We start from the raw sequence: 19330 nt of genomic DNA, 5'->3' as shown, positions 1-19330 counted from the left end.
CACATAAAAACGGCAAATATTTACTTACATATATATGTCGCAGATAGATTGCCGAATCACTTTAAAAAACCGACAGTTGTTTTAAAAAACCTTTCCTTTATGTTGAAAAACGTTAAACTAAATTGTCCTTGCGCTACGTTTAATAAAACTACTTCCCAAATTTAGAAGTAATCGAGAATGACATATCTGCAGTCATAATATACGTTTGGTGTAGGTTTGATAAATGCAAAACGTTTATGTAATTTTGCACATTAAAGTTCATTAATTACGAAAAACTTCTAAACGTTTTTCAGATGTTTTAGATAACGGAACTGTTTTATTAGACAACTAACGTTTATGTAGAACAGATAGCAATCCATCTGCGACGTATATATTTTGAATAAATATTATGACAACAATCCCAAGAAAAAAATATGAAAGAGAAAAAAATTGATAAGAAAAAAAATAAAAAAAATATGCCTTTTAAAAAAAGAAAAAGGAGTTGTATAGTAAGGTATTTTTGTGAGGTTTCATTTTCTTTTCTAAGCTTTATTTTATACCCCTATTTTTGTTCAAAATGAAAATGTCTTTTTCTATTGTCCTTGTATCTGACTGTGTTTGCATCACAGATATTTCACATCAAGTATTTGATGGCTGACTTATTGTTAGCGGTACAAACGCTACAAAATTTAAACAAACGTTTGCTTAAATCAACGTACATTCAACACTCAAGGGACGTTCGTGTGACTTTAGCCTAAAGAAGAACAGTGGGCTTATAAAGGTTTAGATTTAAAAAAATGTGAAAAAGTTCCACGAAATTGAAGAATGAATAATATAGATGATATGCCAAATACGATTGACTGTCACTTATAAAGGTATAATCAAGTAGCAGTCTCAGTTATGAGAGGCCAATAAGGGAAAAGATCGATAAACGATTATTTCTTATAGAGGTTTCTGTTCTTCAATTACAGAGGTGTTAGATGATTAAAATGACGGGAACTGGCAAATTACTCTCATTTGTAGAGTTTTCTCGTTTGCCCAGATCACACTCATTCGAGTTTGGCTGTATTTTATATTCCGGAAAGAACCGTTTTTCTTATCTTTCATCCTCTTCGCAATACGGTAAACTTTTTCTTTAGATATAGCTGCGATTTTTTCCTTGGATTTCATAATTTTTATTTGATATTTACTATACCAATTACATGTAAACAATTGACAAATATTCATATTTGAAATAAAATGTGTGAGTTATTATTTCAGAATAGAGCAGCGCTGCGATTGTTTCAGTTGTCCCGTCCACCTACTTTGCACATCATAAATACTTTTTTGTTTTCTTGCCCAACAGTATTTTAGAAGCAACTCTGTACTTATTCCATACAACAGGTTTTTGTCACTCAGTTTTCGAATAGATATCTGTGGTTCATGTATATTAGGCCATTTTCTTTTTTATGTCTAATCGTATCTACCTATAGGTTACAAACATTACTACCAAGCTTTTTGTTTGCATAAAATAAACGTTATATTATAATAGTTTGTAGTCATTCCTGTGTTACTGTAAATGATCCTTGAAAATGTAGAACATTTGCCCCAACACACCTATTAAATGGTGATAATACTAAAATTATTACGTACCACTGATGAACTGGATAAATTGGGATAATATGTTGTGTAGTTTAAATCCATCTACGAATTAGAAGAATGTTAAGTATTAGCAAGTTCAAAAAAATCCATTACTAATCAATCAGATTAGTTATGAGTTGAGCTGGAGTTATCATTTCAAGGTGACTTGTGATTCTAATTACATTTCCAAAGTTAGCAAAAAATATTTTAGACATTGTTTTGATTCGAAAAGTGATGTCATAAGCTGTTGTTCATGTAATAAAAGATGATCTAAATTGAACGAAAAAAAAACACAAATTGTAATATTATCCCTATCCCTATATATTCTAAATGTGAAAGTAAAGATGTTTGTTTGTTTGTAACGCTTTCACGAAAAAACTAATGAATTATGTAGCAATAAAGACAAAAGTAAAAGGCAAACAGTTGTTCATTTGCAAGTTTGGTTCAATTTGATTGAATCTGATATTGCCATGGTGTGTTTATGTTTATCGTGATAAGGATTTCAATTTAATGACCCTTTGTTTTAAATGAAAATATATTTAAAATAACTCTGTTTTGAAAAATTATATACGCAATTTTAAATAGCCTATTAGATAAAACGCCTACGGTTATATAGGTTAATATACGAGAATTACGAGAATTATACATGTTTTGTTGTACGAAATAAAACCATTCAATTATAATTTTAATTTTAATTTCCTCATTGAGCAGAAATATTGAACATCGATAGTTATTATTCACATTCAATTTTTTTTTGAGCAACAATAAAAAAAAATGGTAATCGATTTCGACCTACAAGACTACAGTATAGCACCATTTGCAGATTTCATCTCCTCAGCCCCTTCCCAAATCGTCAAAGATAATAAATTTCAAATGAACTCGATGAATTTCGAATTCGGTAATTTACGGTTACAAGTGGTTTTAGTTATGTTAGTAATTTAGCTGCTTTTTTTGAAAGATTGGCCGGTCCTCGGATTTTGATACCATTCACATAAATTGCTAGAATGTCTAGAATGCCTGTTCGTATAATTTTCATTCATGCTAACTTGACTTAAGGTAGTACGAGCACCAAAGCAATTTTAGATTTAGTATTGAAGTTATTTGTACTTTATTTTCAACTTTGATGTGCATTTTGTTATAACTTCATGAATATAAGTATACGAAAAATAAGAATACAATTTTTGGATATCTGCCTTGGTTTTCGAAATATCGAAAGCTTAATAATTAAACAAAATTTTCAATTTTCGATATTTTGAAAATTACTCCAGATATCGAAAAATTTTATTGTTACTTTTCATCTTATATTGTCAAGTTATAACACAATTCATCATAAAAATTGGAAAGTATATATTTTTTAAATTTGTGTCACCACTACCATGCTCATACATCCTTAATTAGTCGGACACAACAAACTTTAATTAAAATAGCTTTTTTTTTAATTTCCACCGACTGATTTTGAAGAAATCTATGAAAACATATCATCCATCTACCATTTTACCATAAAACCAATTTTAAATATGCCTACTTTTGAAGTCATTTATTAATTAAAATAATCGGGCAAACCCCGCCCCCTGAAAATTTTCAGAATTGATTTATACTTAGTCCAACTTCATACAAAAACAATCAAGCTTTTTTTTTATTAAAATTGCCTTGGTTCTCGCACATTCTTTTAAGGATTTTGAAGCAGCTAGAGATCATTCTAATACAAATTTGGTTTCAGTTCTTGTTTCTTATTTCGTTTTCCATAGAAACAAAGTAGAATAATTTCATTAAAATATTTTTTTGTCATGAAAATAATTTTTTACCCTTTCATAATGTCAACTACACAGGAAAAAAATTTCATTTAGTAAATTTAATAAAAATAAGTTTTGAATCGAAGTCCAAGGTGCAGTAAAAAAAAAGATCAATCTGGATGAAAATGGAGAATGTTGTACCAAGATTAGACGATTATTCCGATGAATACACAATACCAGAACGTATATTTATTGTAAAACAATATTATCGTATCAAAGATTACGATAAAGTAAGTAATGAATTTAGTATTGTGTATGGTAAACGACGTGCACCAACCAGATATAATATTATTGAAATTGTACGACAATTTGAACGAACTGGTAACGTTTGTTATAAACAGAAAATGAAAGAATCAACACGTGCCAGAGAATCAGATTATTTACGTAAAGAATTATGAAAAAAAAAGATGCATTTTAGAAAAGAAAATATTGTAAATAGTGAATATTATATTAAATTCTTAGAAAATATTATGTTCTTTTTATTTTGTCGCATGAAGGGACTGATAGTATGGGAACTAGACAGTTAAGGATGAAATACGTCTAGCACCTAATCACGGTTGCGTTAAAGGACGTGGGACTTGGGTTAGTTAAACAGCGGCGGTGCTAACAACGGCAAAACTGCCTGACAATTATAAACATTTAAAAGTTTTCTACTAAGTGTTAAATTTGAAATTTTCACTAGAGAGAGGTGCAACCGATCTCAAATGCCGGATATATTTCATTCCTACCTAATTTGAAAAAGAAACCGTCGGATTGAAAACAACTTTTTCGTGACGTTACCAGTACTTATATACTAGAAATACAACAGGTCAAATATCTAAGACTCTCCAAACGTTAATTGGTATTTCTTGTAAATAGAGAAAATTATATTAAAATATATTCTTAGAAAATCAATGCTTCTACCTGCACTTACAATATTGTACACGACTCGTTTTACTAGTGTGGCAAAATATCGTATGATCCTTTATTCGAAAATATGTATAAAGAACAGTGAATTGTTGTCAAGGTGTAATCCTTAAACATAAAGTTATTTTCGGAATCAAAAGCAGGAGTCTACCGGGATCATGCTTTTAAACATGTTAGTTTACATAGGTACAAGGATGTCGCCTATCCCTCCGAAGGAAGGGATCCTTTTATATTATTTTTACCCGACTGTTAAGGAGTGGTTATGGTTTTCGCACGTATTTTGTATGTATTTGTATGCATGTTTGTTTGAAAATTTCTTTATTACCTTCCTTGTACCTTCCAAACACCTCAATGGATTTGGACTTTTGAGGTATCAATATATTCGTCTTAAAAATCTAAGTGTTCTTAGGTTCGTGTTTGAAAAAACAAAACAAAATGGCTAGTTGAATTTAGATTTTCTATCATTTCGATTGAAAGTTTACAGCTTTAAAAGCAAAAGTCCTTTTATAATCAAGTACGTACTGACTTCGTCATCCACAGAAAACGAGCTGTAGTTCTGTGGTACAGGAAGGATAGAAATCATACACTATTTTCTTATTAAATGTCCATTTTTACCATCCTGATAAGTTGAAATTCTCGAAACAGGAGTCGAAAACGCCAAATTAAATTACAGGATTGACTAACGCCATTAAATAAAATACAGATAATATTCATAAAAAGTAAAAAAAATAAAATAAAATTGACGTGTTTATTTTATGATTAAATTACAAACCTGAAAACTCGAAATTTTCGAAACAAGAGTTGAAAATACCAATAATAAATTACAGCATTGACTAAAGCCGTTAAATAAAACACAAATTTATTAAACAAAAACATAATAACAATAATAATAAAGAGAACAAAAAACAAAAAAACAAAATGAAAATTGACGAGTTTAACGAACGCTTTATTTGGTATTATGATGTTTGTTGACATACATACAGACAAACAGACAACAAGTTTTCACAACAAGTCGTCATTTCGTTATGATCAGGCAAATACATACGCTCACGATGCAAATACATAAAATTAGGTAATTTTTGGGCATTGTATTTGTTTGTGACCAGTACCAGATTAGCCAGGTAGGAAGACTTAGTAGGTAAGAAGGTATTGAAAAAGTGAACGCTTTTAATTGTTTTTATGTGTATAAGAAGTCGTTTCTCGTGCCCACTAGACGATTCCGATTTGTCAAATTATAATTTTTAAGATATATTGTTAAGATTATATGTATGGAATATACTCACATTGCACCACATTGCACAAGGTTCTCCACCACTTAACCGCCTTACACTTCTCAATGCACTTTTTCATCTCACTACTCCCACTTAATTTCTAATAGAGCCTTGGCCCTTGGGACTAGTTTTAAATATATATAGACAAATGAAAACAAACAAGTGGCTGAGTTAACTGTTGAAATATCATGGGTTCATTACGCAATCGTTTGTATTTTTACATGTAAATAAAGAAACTAGCCAAGTAATTTCAAACAAAAGTTATTTATTTTTTTTAAGGAGTATTTTTTACATTTAAATTTTTGTCCTATCTCTAACATGACCCAATTAACATATGTTTGCCATTTTTGAACTCGACCTCACTTTTTACGTACTAAGACTATGAAAATTTCAGCTTGATATCTATTTTCTTTTCTGAGTTATCGTATCAAATTACAGATAGACAGACGTACAATCGAAAATGGGCAAAGTAGGCGATTTTATGAACACCTTTACCAAAATTTTGTTGCTAGCATCAATATTTTTAAGCGTTACTAACTTGAGACTAAACTTAGTATTCCTTGATATATTTCATATATACAAGGTATAAAAATATATAATATTACTAAGGGGGCTTAACCTCCGTTTCTCTGACAAATACAACTATAACAGAAGCCACTCACGTCAATATTTGTCAATATTTATTTATTTAACTATATCCATATTTACAATTACATTTATGATGTGGGTGGAGTCGCTTACTTCGTTCTTATCCAAGCGACGACAATGTGATCAATTCTACCGCCTCCCATTAATTATAATTGTTCACACAGCCGTTGCCTGGATTCGAAGTCGCAGCCTAAGTACTAAGGCTCTTAATAAAAATATATGCAATTAAGTCCAAATAAAAATGTTGAATGCAAAGAAAATTTGTAAAGAAAATTTCAACGTAACACGTCTTTAAACGTCAATGAGTGCTCTTTATATGCAAGCATTGTCTAATTAAGTCTTTTAAACAGCTTAATTGTGCCCGCCTTGAAACCTGTCACTCCTTTAAACTTATAATTACCATCATGATGCATATGCATTAGTGCAATATAGAAAATTGTCCGTAATCATCTCTGATAATAATTTAATAATATACCTAATGTCTCTATATCGTGATTACGCCCATCTCACATGTACGTAAAATGAAAAATATGAAATCTCATTTTCACATCCGTTTAAATTTGTATATTTATCTTTTTGTTTGTGTGTGAGATTATCATTATCAACATTCGAATAATAAGAAAAACAAACAGAGCATACAACTAACTTAACTATAGTGACGAAAATTCACATTTTTATGTGTATATGTCGTTATGGTGGTAATATTTAAAGACATTTTATTTCTTTATGTTTCATATTTTCCGTTTTATGATAATTTCTATTAAAGCTTTGGTCCGTATACACAATCCGAAAACCCAAAACTTGTTTCCAGTTTGGATTATAGTATGTAGAAATAATAATAAGATTCGGCAAGGATAAACGACAATAACAAGTGAAATTTCCAAATTTTCAAAGACTCCCCACAACGGAACCCTAAACTCGCTCATTAAACACTCTCCATTAAATTACCTTTTTCCTAAAAGCCTCTTCCAAACTGAGCCGATTTTGATGATCATAGCCAAGTTTTAATTTTTTTAGAGTAAGGAATTCTTATCTCACACTAGAAACATACTTGAGAATACTCTGCATTAAATTATCTTTCAAACGAAAAAAAAAACCAAAATCGGTTCATCGGTTTAGGCTCTACCATGCCACAGACAGACATACAGATGGACACAAACATAGCTGTCAAACTTATAACACTCCACATAATGAAATATTCCGTGAAGCACAAAAATTCATGAGTAAAGTTGGATACAAGTTACAACAAAAAATTTTGTTTCCGAAATTAATGATATATTTCATACATAAATTATTTGTTGAGTAAAAATTGCAAAAATCATCACAAATCGACGAAAAAACGTAAAAATTCTTTGCGGGGTGCAATTCTTAGAAATTTGAAGCTTATAACAGCAGCTGAGAGCTAAACAAAATAAGAAAATTATTTTTTATTGTATTTGCTTTAATTTTAAGAAAAATGGTTTTTACTGTATTTGCTTTAATTTAAAGAAAATTTGTGTTTATATTTTAACATGAATAGTCACTCTGATTACTTTTACAAAAATTCATGTTGAAAGGAGAAAAAAAATTTGTGTTGCAAAGTTCTTGCGAAACTAAAAACATGAATTGGGTCCAAAGAAATACTTTAGATTTTGATTTTATCTCAATTCTTGCTAGACAAAGACCAAGACTAATTTTGTCCGTCACTAATGGATCAAGAAAAATAATGCTTCTTTTGAACCTTAAATGAAGTCGTCCTTATCAATCCTTATCATTTGTACATGAAATGAAAATTTTTATACCATGCATATATGTAATATGCAAGGTATACTAAGTTTAGTCCCAAGTTTGTAACGCTTAAAAATATTGATGCTACGCACAAAATTTTTCTATAGGTGTTCAAAGAATCACCTAATTAGTCCATTTCCGGTTGTCCGTCCGTCCGCCCGTCCTGTCTGTGGACACGATAACTCAAAACGAAAAAAGATATCGAGCTGAAATTTTTACAGCGTACTCAGAACGTAAAAAGTGAGGTCGAGTTCGTAAATGAGCAACATAGGTCAATTGGGTCTTTAGTCCGTAGGACCCATCTTGTAAACCGTTAGAGATAGAACAAAAGTTTAATTATGAAAAATTTTCCTTATCACAAAATAAACAACTTTTGTTTGAAATATTTTTTCGTAAACATCACTGTTTACCCGCGAGGGCGCCAATTAGGTAGAAGATTTATAGTATGTACTATACTTGAATATCAGTTATGTATCTATGTGTCACATGCATGTATGTGTTATGTGATAAAGAAATCAACACTGATTATTCATGGTATTTCAACAATTAACTCAGTCAATTGTTTGTTTTCACTTGTTTTTTATAAATATATATAAACATTATATCGGTATCAGTAAGTTATATGAATGAATAATACATTTTGTTCCGTTTCATCGTTTTTCTTTCCTTTTACCTTATTTTCTTACTTCAAAACATAAAATCTAATACTCTCTCTTCTCTTGTTATTTTGTGTTTTGTCAAACTAAAACCATTATTATTTTAAATTTGACAAATTGATAATTTATTGAAATACATATCATAAAAAAAAGAAAATACAGAAAACATTTATGCCACCATTCAACCATCTTTTTAAATTCATTTGTTTTAATTTAATGACGACTATAAAATTGTAGTATTTTATTGGTTTTTTATGTTTATTATTAATTGTTTGTTTTCTTTATATTAGTTTTTATTCTACCTTGTGTAGGTAGCTGCAAAATAATTGACGACGGAGGGTAATATTCTCATACACTATCGACGCGACGTTTAAAAGAACTCACAAGCTTTCAAACTTTGATTCTCAATTTGCGTGTTTAAAAAATTTAAGTTTTTTATTCCAATTTAGATTGTCGATTGTGATATCGTGGGAATTGTGGTCAAAATAATCAATATAAGCAATAACCGCTAGCTGCAAAATTTCCCAGACGATATAAATATTTCTTGGCTTTCCTTACATGGTGAAAAGAAAGTCCTAGAAAGGGCGAAGGAAAGAAGAGAAGAACTTAAAAATTTTTGAGTGACTTAAGTCAATATTCCTATTTTCGATGTTCTATTTTAGCACTTTAACTAATTTCAACCAATGATCTAAATTTTGCAATTTACATATGCCTTATTTTCTGTGTGGGAAGGTGAAGTTGCTAGATTGCGTCGATAAACCACACTTATAGGACTCATCGGAAGTCAATATTTGTCGTGATATTACCAGCATACTTCTCTAACTACTAGATAAAAAGATTTAAAATACGATTTCCAGATTACGGCATAAAATGAGCTTTGGAATGAACCCAGTGTCATGGTTAACTGATATTATTTTAATGGGCTTAATTAAAAATTTGTTCCCTTTAGAAAAACTCCTGTAATGTCCATAGATAAAAATTGAAATTAACAAAATTTAAAAAACTCTCCGAAAAATTTTTCGGGTACTAAACATATCTAAGAACACTCTCCATTAAATTTCCTTTTTTCTTAAAGCCTTTTCCAAAGTCAGGCGATTTTTAAAATCATCCCCAATTTTTAGTTTATTCGAGTACGGAACCCTAAACTCGCACTTAGCTAAGACAGACAGGGACACATAGTGGTCAAATTTATAACATTCTTTTTTTAGTTCGGGGTCTTAAAATTTATAGTTTAAAATACTAAACTTTTCTTCTTTTAAAACATTCTACCGTAGGGTTCTTAATGATATGAAGAAAATGCTAGGAAAAAAGTACTAATACTTTTGCAAGCATTTCTGCAACATAGACATACATTTGACACGTTTCTATTATTCAGGATTATTTAAAAATATTTTTGTCCGATAAGACTAAAATTGCATATTAATAGTTTTTTTTTTGGTGAAAATTTGAAATAATTTCTATTCATACTTCACAAAAAAATTTCTATTCATTACAATGAAATGTAAACTAATTAGGAATGTAATTATAATTTGAAACTAATTAATTTTGTGTTTTAATGATATATACGTCATTCTATACTGTTCGTTCTGTTCATTTACAAACAGTACAAGAAACTTCTGAATAATACTAGGGGAGGGTGTAAAACCAAGAGTCAAAAGTCTCCGTGAGAATTTGTTGTTAATCGGCAGTTATTGACATTGAACAGAATTTGTTTTGAAATAAGGGTATTTTATCAGAATGCAGGTAGGCTAAAGGTTGGTTGCCTATGTGGTTATGCTTAGTAACATGATTTTTGCTTAGTAACATATTAAACCATTTTAAAAGCTGAAAAGATGAAGTTTCAAATGCCAAAGTGGGGGTAAACGAAGTATAAGTGGGAACGCTCAAAGTATGTTGGACTCTCAAAGTAGTCGATGCCTGTAAAAGATACGTAAAGGATTTTAAATGATTCCATGACATACATTCTGTGATACCGTTCCCTAGAATGAATTGTAACGAAAAGAGCGTCTTCAGGTATAGTCAATGAAGATGATTATAGGTACATTAGGAAGTGAACCATGGTGGATAATGATGGTGTACTTTGGTTTGCACATCATGTATTATGGCTCATATGTTTTTATCGAATTTAATATTTAACAGTCAATTTTCAGTGTGATATTAAAATCCTGGCTTTAAAAGACAAATAAATGTAAATTTTGATTCTAGGTACTACATCTTCCCTTTTTCTTTATTATTTGATAACTATTATTCAATCAAAGACTAATTAATAATTATACCATGTATATATGAAATGTACATAGTATTATAAGTTTAGTCCCAAGTTTGTAACGCTTAAAAATAATGATGCTAGGAAACAAATTTTGTCATAGGTGTTCATAGAATCACCTAATTAGTCCATTTCCGGTTGTCCGTCCGTCCGTCCGTCCGTCTGTGGACACGATAACTCAAAAACGAAAAAAGATATCGAGCTGAAATTTTTACAGCGTACTCAGGACGTAAAAAGTGAGGTCAAGTTCGTAAATGAGCATCATAGGTCAATTGGGTCTTATAAACCGTTAGAGATAGAACAAAAGTTTAAATGTAAAAAATGTTCCTTATCAAAAATTAAACAACTTTTGTATGAAACATTTTTTCGTAAACATCACTGTTTACCCGTGAGGGCGCCAATTATGCGAAAATTTTATAATATGTGTACAAACTATACACTAAATGTCGGTCGGTAATGCAGAACACTATAAAGTCATTTACATATGTACTATACTTGATTATCAGTTATGTATGTGTCACATGTTTGTATGTGTAATGTGATAAAGAAATAAACACTGACTATGCATGGTATTTCAACAATTAACTCAGTCAATTGTTTGTTTTCACTTGTTTGTGATTTAAATTCAGGTGCAATCAAAATAGTTGAATATGTATATCTTGATTTCCACAAATGTTTGAAGAATGATATTGATAAAGGTATCTACTATTCATACTGTATAGATAAGATCAATCCCATATTTACTAATATTATAAATGCGTATGTGCGTTTGTTTGTTTGTTTGTTGTGCTTTCAAGCAAAAATGGGCGAGGGCTAAATTTTTTGTACTATAAACAACTACTTGTTGTTACCGAATACTTTTCCTGACGATTGTTTAAGTATGAAAAATTACATGCCTCATGGTAATTATTATTTCATGATTTGCGCGCGGAACATTAAATTATTCAAGCGTGTATACAAAAAGTCATGTACGGTTGAATTACAGAGACAAACAAAGGAAGATTTCAACCTTCCTTTGTTTGTAAGGATAAATGAGAAGAAAAAAAATCAAAAACACAAAGAACTGACATAAATAAATATTTTTATCCTTTATAATTTATTTTCTTCTCTATTTCCGATAAACATAATTATTATAAAGATAAAAAAAATAAAAATATAACAAAATTGTATCCTTATATAAGAGTTTAAATCCTTTAACGAAACGCAATTACAAAAATATGCAAATATTACTGTTTACTTATAAACAATGCGTTCATTCGTAAGGATTTATGGTATTTAGACTAAGTTTCCATGTCAGTAAAAAGCAGTAATGAGCCATGTATGTGAGTGCGATCCTTATGGTCCATACCATACCATATATTTTCTCATTTCTCAGAATGAAAAAAATTAAATATGATTTTTATAATGTCACATTTCGTTAATGATGAAAATTATATTCCATGGTTGCCTAACATATCGCGAACGAGGGTAAATAAATGATTTGTATGCAAGGAGTACTGAAATTAATACTCGGCAATTGTAAATATATTTTTTACAATACAAATTCCTAAAATCGTAAATACTTCTGCAAATAAAAGTTTTATAAAAAAGAAAACATCATGTCATAAATTATCGTTTTATTGGCTTTCTATAACTATGATAATTAACAATTAATTAACAGTGATTAATATTAAATTTGCGATCGTTATCACCTGTCGTTAGCGAGAAAAATGAACGATAAAATGGCATCGAACGCATGAACACACGTAAGTAAATACATTAATAGATTGTTTTAACTATGAAACGTAAAAATTGCGATTTTTGGATTTATAACAATAACTTTCGTAGACAGTATATTGGGAAGTTAATAATAAAAATATTGGTCTATTGGTCTTATAATTCGTAAGTATTTCGATACCGAAAAAAAGAAAACGAAATTCATATCGATTCTCTGAAAGGTTAATGAGAAATTAACTATCAAAATCATATTTTTTACAAAAAAGGGCACATTTTTCATAAGCCGTACAGAGAATCGATATGCATTTTTCACGGAAGACCTATACAAGGGTGAATTATTGATAAATTAAATTTTAAATTTTTGTTATCATTTTCATTCCAATTCTCTAAGGTATTTCGATAAAGTAAAATGTTACCAAAGATTTGAAATTCTATTTATTAATTAACCATCCTTGTATACGTGAAAAATTAATATCGATTCTCTGTACGGTTTAGGAGAAATTTTCTATCAAAGTCAGATCTTTTCTACCCTATCTTTTTTACCCAAAAACAGTTTTCATTTTTATGCACAGTTCTTAATGTTGTAGGATTTTAAAGCCTAAAACTTGAGGAATGTTGGAAAAGAGGTTTTTATGAAAATATTTTTAAAACCACTTATTGACTAAAAAACCAATATTTATTACGAGTTCTTCATACCACCATGCAAAAAAGACTGTTTTTGATAAATAATTTCTTGTAAACCGTACAGACAATAAAGTTTTTTTTTTTCTTCGAAAATTAGATATTAATTTTCGAAAATAGTGTAGGCTGTTTACTTTTTACGTTTATAAAGTATATTTTACTTTTTAAATGACTTATATGGCGGATTTTTTACTGTCATGGGAACTTGGTCTATATATGTTGATGATATGCTAATAGTACTATTGCCTTTCGATCCTGCTTATTATTGCTGTTTTCTTTTGCACAATTGGTCATGAAGGATAATAACTTATATACAATGTATGTATTATATATGCAGTAGGTATAATGCTTATATATTGTGGTTAAATGTTGGACTGGGTTGTGTTGGGAGACATTGGAGTCTATGAAAAAGGAAGTTCAGGAACGAACACTGTACGTAGCATTAAAATCCGTGAGTTAATATTTTGGTCTGTGAATCAGTACCATCCCTTTTTTTATACCATGTATATATGAAATATAGACACTACATTTAGTCTCAAGTTCGTAACGCTTAAAAATATTGATGCTACCAACAAAATTTTGGTATAGGTGTTCTTAAAATCACCAACAATTCGTCCATTTACGGTTGTTAGGCCATCTCCCCGTTTGTCTGTCTGTGGACACGATAACTCAAAAACGGAAAAAAAAAAATATCAAGCTGAATTTTGTATAGCGTCATCAGGGCGTAAAAAGTGAGGCCGAGTAACGCAATGTTCCTTATAAAAAAATAAACAACTTTTAGGCGCAAATTGTATAGTATGTATTATATGGGAATATCAGTTATGCGTGTGCGACATGTATGTATGTGTGGCTATTTAGGAGTGCCTATTTTTCTTTACTTACTTGTTATTGTTTGTCTTGTTATATCATGTATATATGAAATATACATAGTATATTAAGTTTAGTCCCAAGTTTGTAACGCTTAAAAATAATGATGCTAGGAAAAAAATTTTGTCATAGGTGTTCATAAAATCACCTAATTAGTCCATTTCCGGTTGTCCGTCCGTCCGTCCGTCCGTCTGTGGACACAATAACTCAAAAACGAAAAAAGATATCGAGCTGAAATTTTTACAGCGTACTCAGGACGTAAAAATTGAGGTCAAGTTCGTAAATGAGCATCATAGGTCAATTGGGTCTTGGGTCCGTTTTTCGTAAACATCACTGTTTACCCGTGAGGGCGCCAATTAGGCGGAAATTTTATAATATGTACTATACTTGATTATCAGTTATGTATGTGTCACATGTATGTATGTGTAATGTGATAGAGTAATCAACACTGACTATGCATGGTATTTCAACAATTAATTTAGTCAATTGTTTGTTTTCACTTGTTTTATTTTCGAAAAATCGCATATCCAAATTTTAAAAATATCAACTAATTTATATGAGATTTGGGTAGATAAGTTTCAAGCTAAGTAGAATGAAACTCACCAATTTATAGTTATGAACTTCCTTTTTCACCTAAGGTACCCAATATAATACGGAATTGTTCTTTGGGCTTGGCAGAAGAAAAATATTTCGTGGGAGTTTTTAAAGTTGTAATTGGTAGGTACACGAATTTTTTATATATTGTTGCACTCATTGATATTCCATTAGATTGATTAAAATTTGCAATCTGGTAAGATTGGTCGTTGGTCGGATTGGTTGGAAATTAGAAACTGTGCGCTAATTTTATACCTATCAGTTTTGGTCAACAATCAAGTGAATGTGTTCACTTTATAGACAACAATTAAACAACAACAATTTTAAGTAAATAAGTGAATACATTATGTATAGGGTGTCCTTCTTTTTTAAGATGACATTTTATTAATTCGAATCATTTTGAAACTCAAAAAATAACTTTCATCGATAAAATGCTACGAGCAAAAAATGTTGAGTGTGTAGGCGCATCTTACGCAGTCATTAAACAGGACCAAGGTTTTCAAGCTCATTGAAAAGCACAATCTACTCTATAATTGGCAATCGATAGATGAACACTTTTTATTCGATAAATTTCTCCGCAAACCGTACAGTTTAGACAAAAACGGACAAACGCACAAAAAGCTAGATTTTTGCTATTAATTAGTGCTTAATCTATTCGGTTAAAAAAAAAAAATGTTTCAAACAAAAAGTGTTCTAATTTAAAGCGTTTATCTAATGTTTATCCGTTATGAATCAGAGGGGGGATTTAATTGAACCTGAAAACTTAGAGAGACTTCAATGCCGGTATAAATTGTGTGTCTTTGAAACTAATATTTTCCTCGATTAAATTTATTTTTTGAGTTTGAAGCTTATGTCAACTTAAAAAAGCCACTCTGTACGGTACAAAATATTATATTTTATACTATATATTACTGATATAAGTGTAAGTGAAATGGATAGATAAAATGAACAATTTACATATAGTATTTTACAACATTAATCTCCTTATTTACCGCAAAACATTCAACAAAACCAAACGCTCCTCGGGGCATCACCAGGATTTCCACTTACATTATACCGTTATATATACATAAATGTATGTATAATATAGTCTAAATCTACGTTCTTATTTCTTTTGCCGCCAACTTTTACAGTGTGTACCGGTATTTCTGTGGGCAAAAAGTAGACAACTAAACGAGGGCTTTTTACAAGTGATTATCACCTGGAGGAGAATTCAGATGTGGGCTCGTTATGGTGAAACCAAAACCATTTTTTTAGTTTTTAAAATTCTAAAAAATGAATTATGTTTGTAGGGCCCCTAAAATTGCAAAAAATTCTTGTTGTTCTCATAAGAAAATAATTAAATAATAAATAAAAAAGTGAAAGTGAATTATATTTATCCCTGGAGATAAAAACACAAGTGAAATGAAATGAATCTCTCTATTTCATTTCCTAACCTTACGTCACCGGTAATCCGAGCACCGGTACCAATTTAATGGTACCTATTTTGGCGGATTTTACGGGTAGTAAAGTTTAATAGGTTTCTTAAATGTAATAGGGGCACTATTGTCCTGCTAATTTAGACATTATGTACTAGACTAACGTACGTTTGATTTAATAGTTATCTGGTCTATTTCTAAATTCCAGTGCTCCTGAAACACATTTTATTTGCATTATTGTGTAGATTCACACTAGCATTTACTAAACATCGGTATGTGTTTATATCCTCTCTACAGGAATAAAAGGACACAGTTCACAGGCGGGAATACTATCCACAACTTCCAACTATGTATTTAGTAGAAAATACAATACATTTTATTCAAGCATATTGATATAAACGGTAAAACCAATAATAAATGAGTTACGTAACTGTTATATAACTGTTTTCTCATTACTATTTGTAAAAGCTTTCGGTGCCTTGAATCATTCTTGATTTTACCAATAGTCATGAATGAGTGTTCAATTCAATAACAAAGTATTTTTTAATTAAATTATGAAGTGGAAAATGCAAATTTATATATTTTCCGGTGACTTGGTATTAAAATATTACCTTTATCATCATTTTTTCGAAAAGGATAAAGCACCCCAAGATTTTTCTTAGAAGACACCATTTTTATTTCAATTTTTTAATCACATGTTTCTGGGAAAAATCCTCTGTTTATTTGTAGAAACTTTCAATCATTTCCCAAGAAATATTTATTTGTCACAGCTAATAGTTTTATTAATATTTATTAAATATTTATTCTATTTGTCGTTTAAAAAAATACATCACTCTTGTAACAAATTTTAAAAACAATAACTTTGTATAACTCCAAATCCTTAATTAAAACAGGTTGGTATCTATAAGTTTAAAGGTAAAATTTATACAAACAAATAGTGCCAAAAAGGTTTTTGAAGGTAAATTGGATGGGTATAATATGAAATAATGATATACTAAAATTGCTAATTATTTTAGAGGAAAGGAGTAATTAAATTTATTCAAATTATTTGCATAGATCTATATAAAGGATGTGCCAATTTTGTTCATTTCATTTTGTTTATAGTTTTATTGTTCCTAGAATAATTAGAAGCTGTATTATTCTATTACGTAAAACGTTTCTATAGCCGGCAATGATTATAACCTGGTGCAAAATTAAAAGTTTTATTTGCCTGGAACACAATCTCTCTTCAAATCGTATGGGTTTAGCCATATTAAAAAATAGATGTAAGTCGTCCATAAGCGCTGTCACTTTTCACAAATTTTTTTTAGCTTTCCAACTATTTGATAACAGTTTGGACTTAGTTTTCCGTTTTTCTGCCAAAAGTGGAATTTCGGATAAAAAATGGCACGATTTTTGGAAAACGTGACAGAATTCGTGTAATCTAACGTTGGATTCTTATTCAGGTCTCTCACAAAACCAATATATTTCATAGAACAGCTTGTATTTTAATTTCTTTGCAGACACATTTGAATATTCTGTATCACTATTGGTAATATTTCAAGTTGATTCCTACAATTATAATGATTAGTAATAACATAATGCATATAAGTAGTAGATATATATATAAATTAATTTAATAATGAATCGCGTTTAGTTTGGAGGTATATTATTAATTAAATTGTTATGTTAAATTATTTTATACATGTTATGCTACTATAGCTTTTGTTTGTTCAAACCATTAGCATATGAATATTCTATCTCTCATACAATGATTAACAAAAGTAATAATTGTTTGCTATCGGAACTATGTTCTTTATCGCACATTATCATTTAATTGTTGGTTGTGAGGTAAAACCAAAGAAAGTGCTATAAATAAAGGAAACTAAAACTTTTTAATCGATTCAGCTTTTTTTAAACCCACTAATTTTGGGTTATTATTTTCAGCTGTAACGTCTATTTTTCTCTAGTTATCACTAATATGCTTAATTTCGGGACCAGGACTCCACATTCTTGAAATTTATAAGAGCTAGGTTAATTTTGATCACAAATTTGAAAAGTATAGCCCAAATTTAGTAGAATTGCATACTTGGTTGATCAAAATTGGATAAAAGGATGTGATAGAGCAAAATTAATTTTTTGGATTCTGATGACGTCATAAAGTTAAAAAGTTCAATGTTTTTTATAACACAGGTAAATTTGATGGGAATTTTTTTTGAAACCCACTAAGTTTGGTTCATTCTTTTCAGCTGTAATGCCTATTTTTCGCTAGCTATCACGTATATGCTTACTTGCGGGACCAGGACTCCAAATTCTTGAAATCTATAAGAGCTAGGTTAATTTTGATCAGAAATTTGAAAATTATGGTCTAAATTTAGTAGAATTACATATTTGCTTTATCAAAATTGGATAAAATTTGGATGTGATAGAGCAAAGTTACTTTTTTTGATTCTGATGACGTCATAAAGTTAAAAATCTAATTTTTTTGACAACACAGGCAAATTTGATCCAATCTTATTGGATTGTTTTTTTAAACCCACTAATTTTGGGTTATTCTTTTCAGTTGTAATGTCTATTTTTCTCTAGCTATCACTTAAATGCTTAATTCCGGGACAAAGACTCCACATTCTTGAAATCTTTAGGAGCTAGGTTAATTTTGATCACAAATTTGAAAAGTATGGTCCCAATTTAGATGAATTACATACTTGGTTTATAAAAATTGGATAAAGTTTGGCTGTGATAGAGCAAAATTAATTTTTTGGATTCTAATGACGTCATAAAGTTAAAAAATTCAATTTTTTTGATAACCCATTTGATTCAATCTCATGGGAATTATTTTTGAAACCCACTAATTTTGGGTCATTATTTTCAGCTGTAATGTCTATTTTTCGCTAGCTATCACTTACACGCTTAATTCCGGTACCAGAACTCCACATTACAGAAGAAAGGTTCCTAACCCAAAGAAAATGAGTTATCTCACCTATCATTCCTTTTCTCGAAATAACTTTGAAATGCAGGTTTAAATAAATTAACTACAGTGTAGATTATGTAGATCACGGCGGTTACAGACTTATGTCTATACATACTTATATCTCTTTCTATATTAATGACCGATTTTGTTAATTTTTTCTTTAAGAAGCTTCAAATAACATAAAATAATTTTAGAATA

General features: G+C 29.8%; 1 protein-coding gene across 1 annotated transcript in view; it reads right to left on the bottom strand.

Moving 5' to 3' along the window:
- LOC123293787 overlaps positions 1-19330 on the bottom strand; it is a 418380-nt gene that overhangs the window by 175751 nt on the left and 223299 nt on the right. The window lies entirely within an intron of this gene.

The sequence above is a fragment of the Chrysoperla carnea genome, chromosome 1 (genome assembly GCF_905475395.1).
Source record: "Chrysoperla carnea chromosome 1, inChrCarn1.1, whole genome shotgun sequence".
In the NCBI taxonomy this organism is placed as follows: domain Eukaryota; kingdom Metazoa; phylum Arthropoda; class Insecta; order Neuroptera; family Chrysopidae; genus Chrysoperla; species Chrysoperla carnea.
This window is presented reverse-complemented; position numbering and strand designations above follow the sequence as displayed.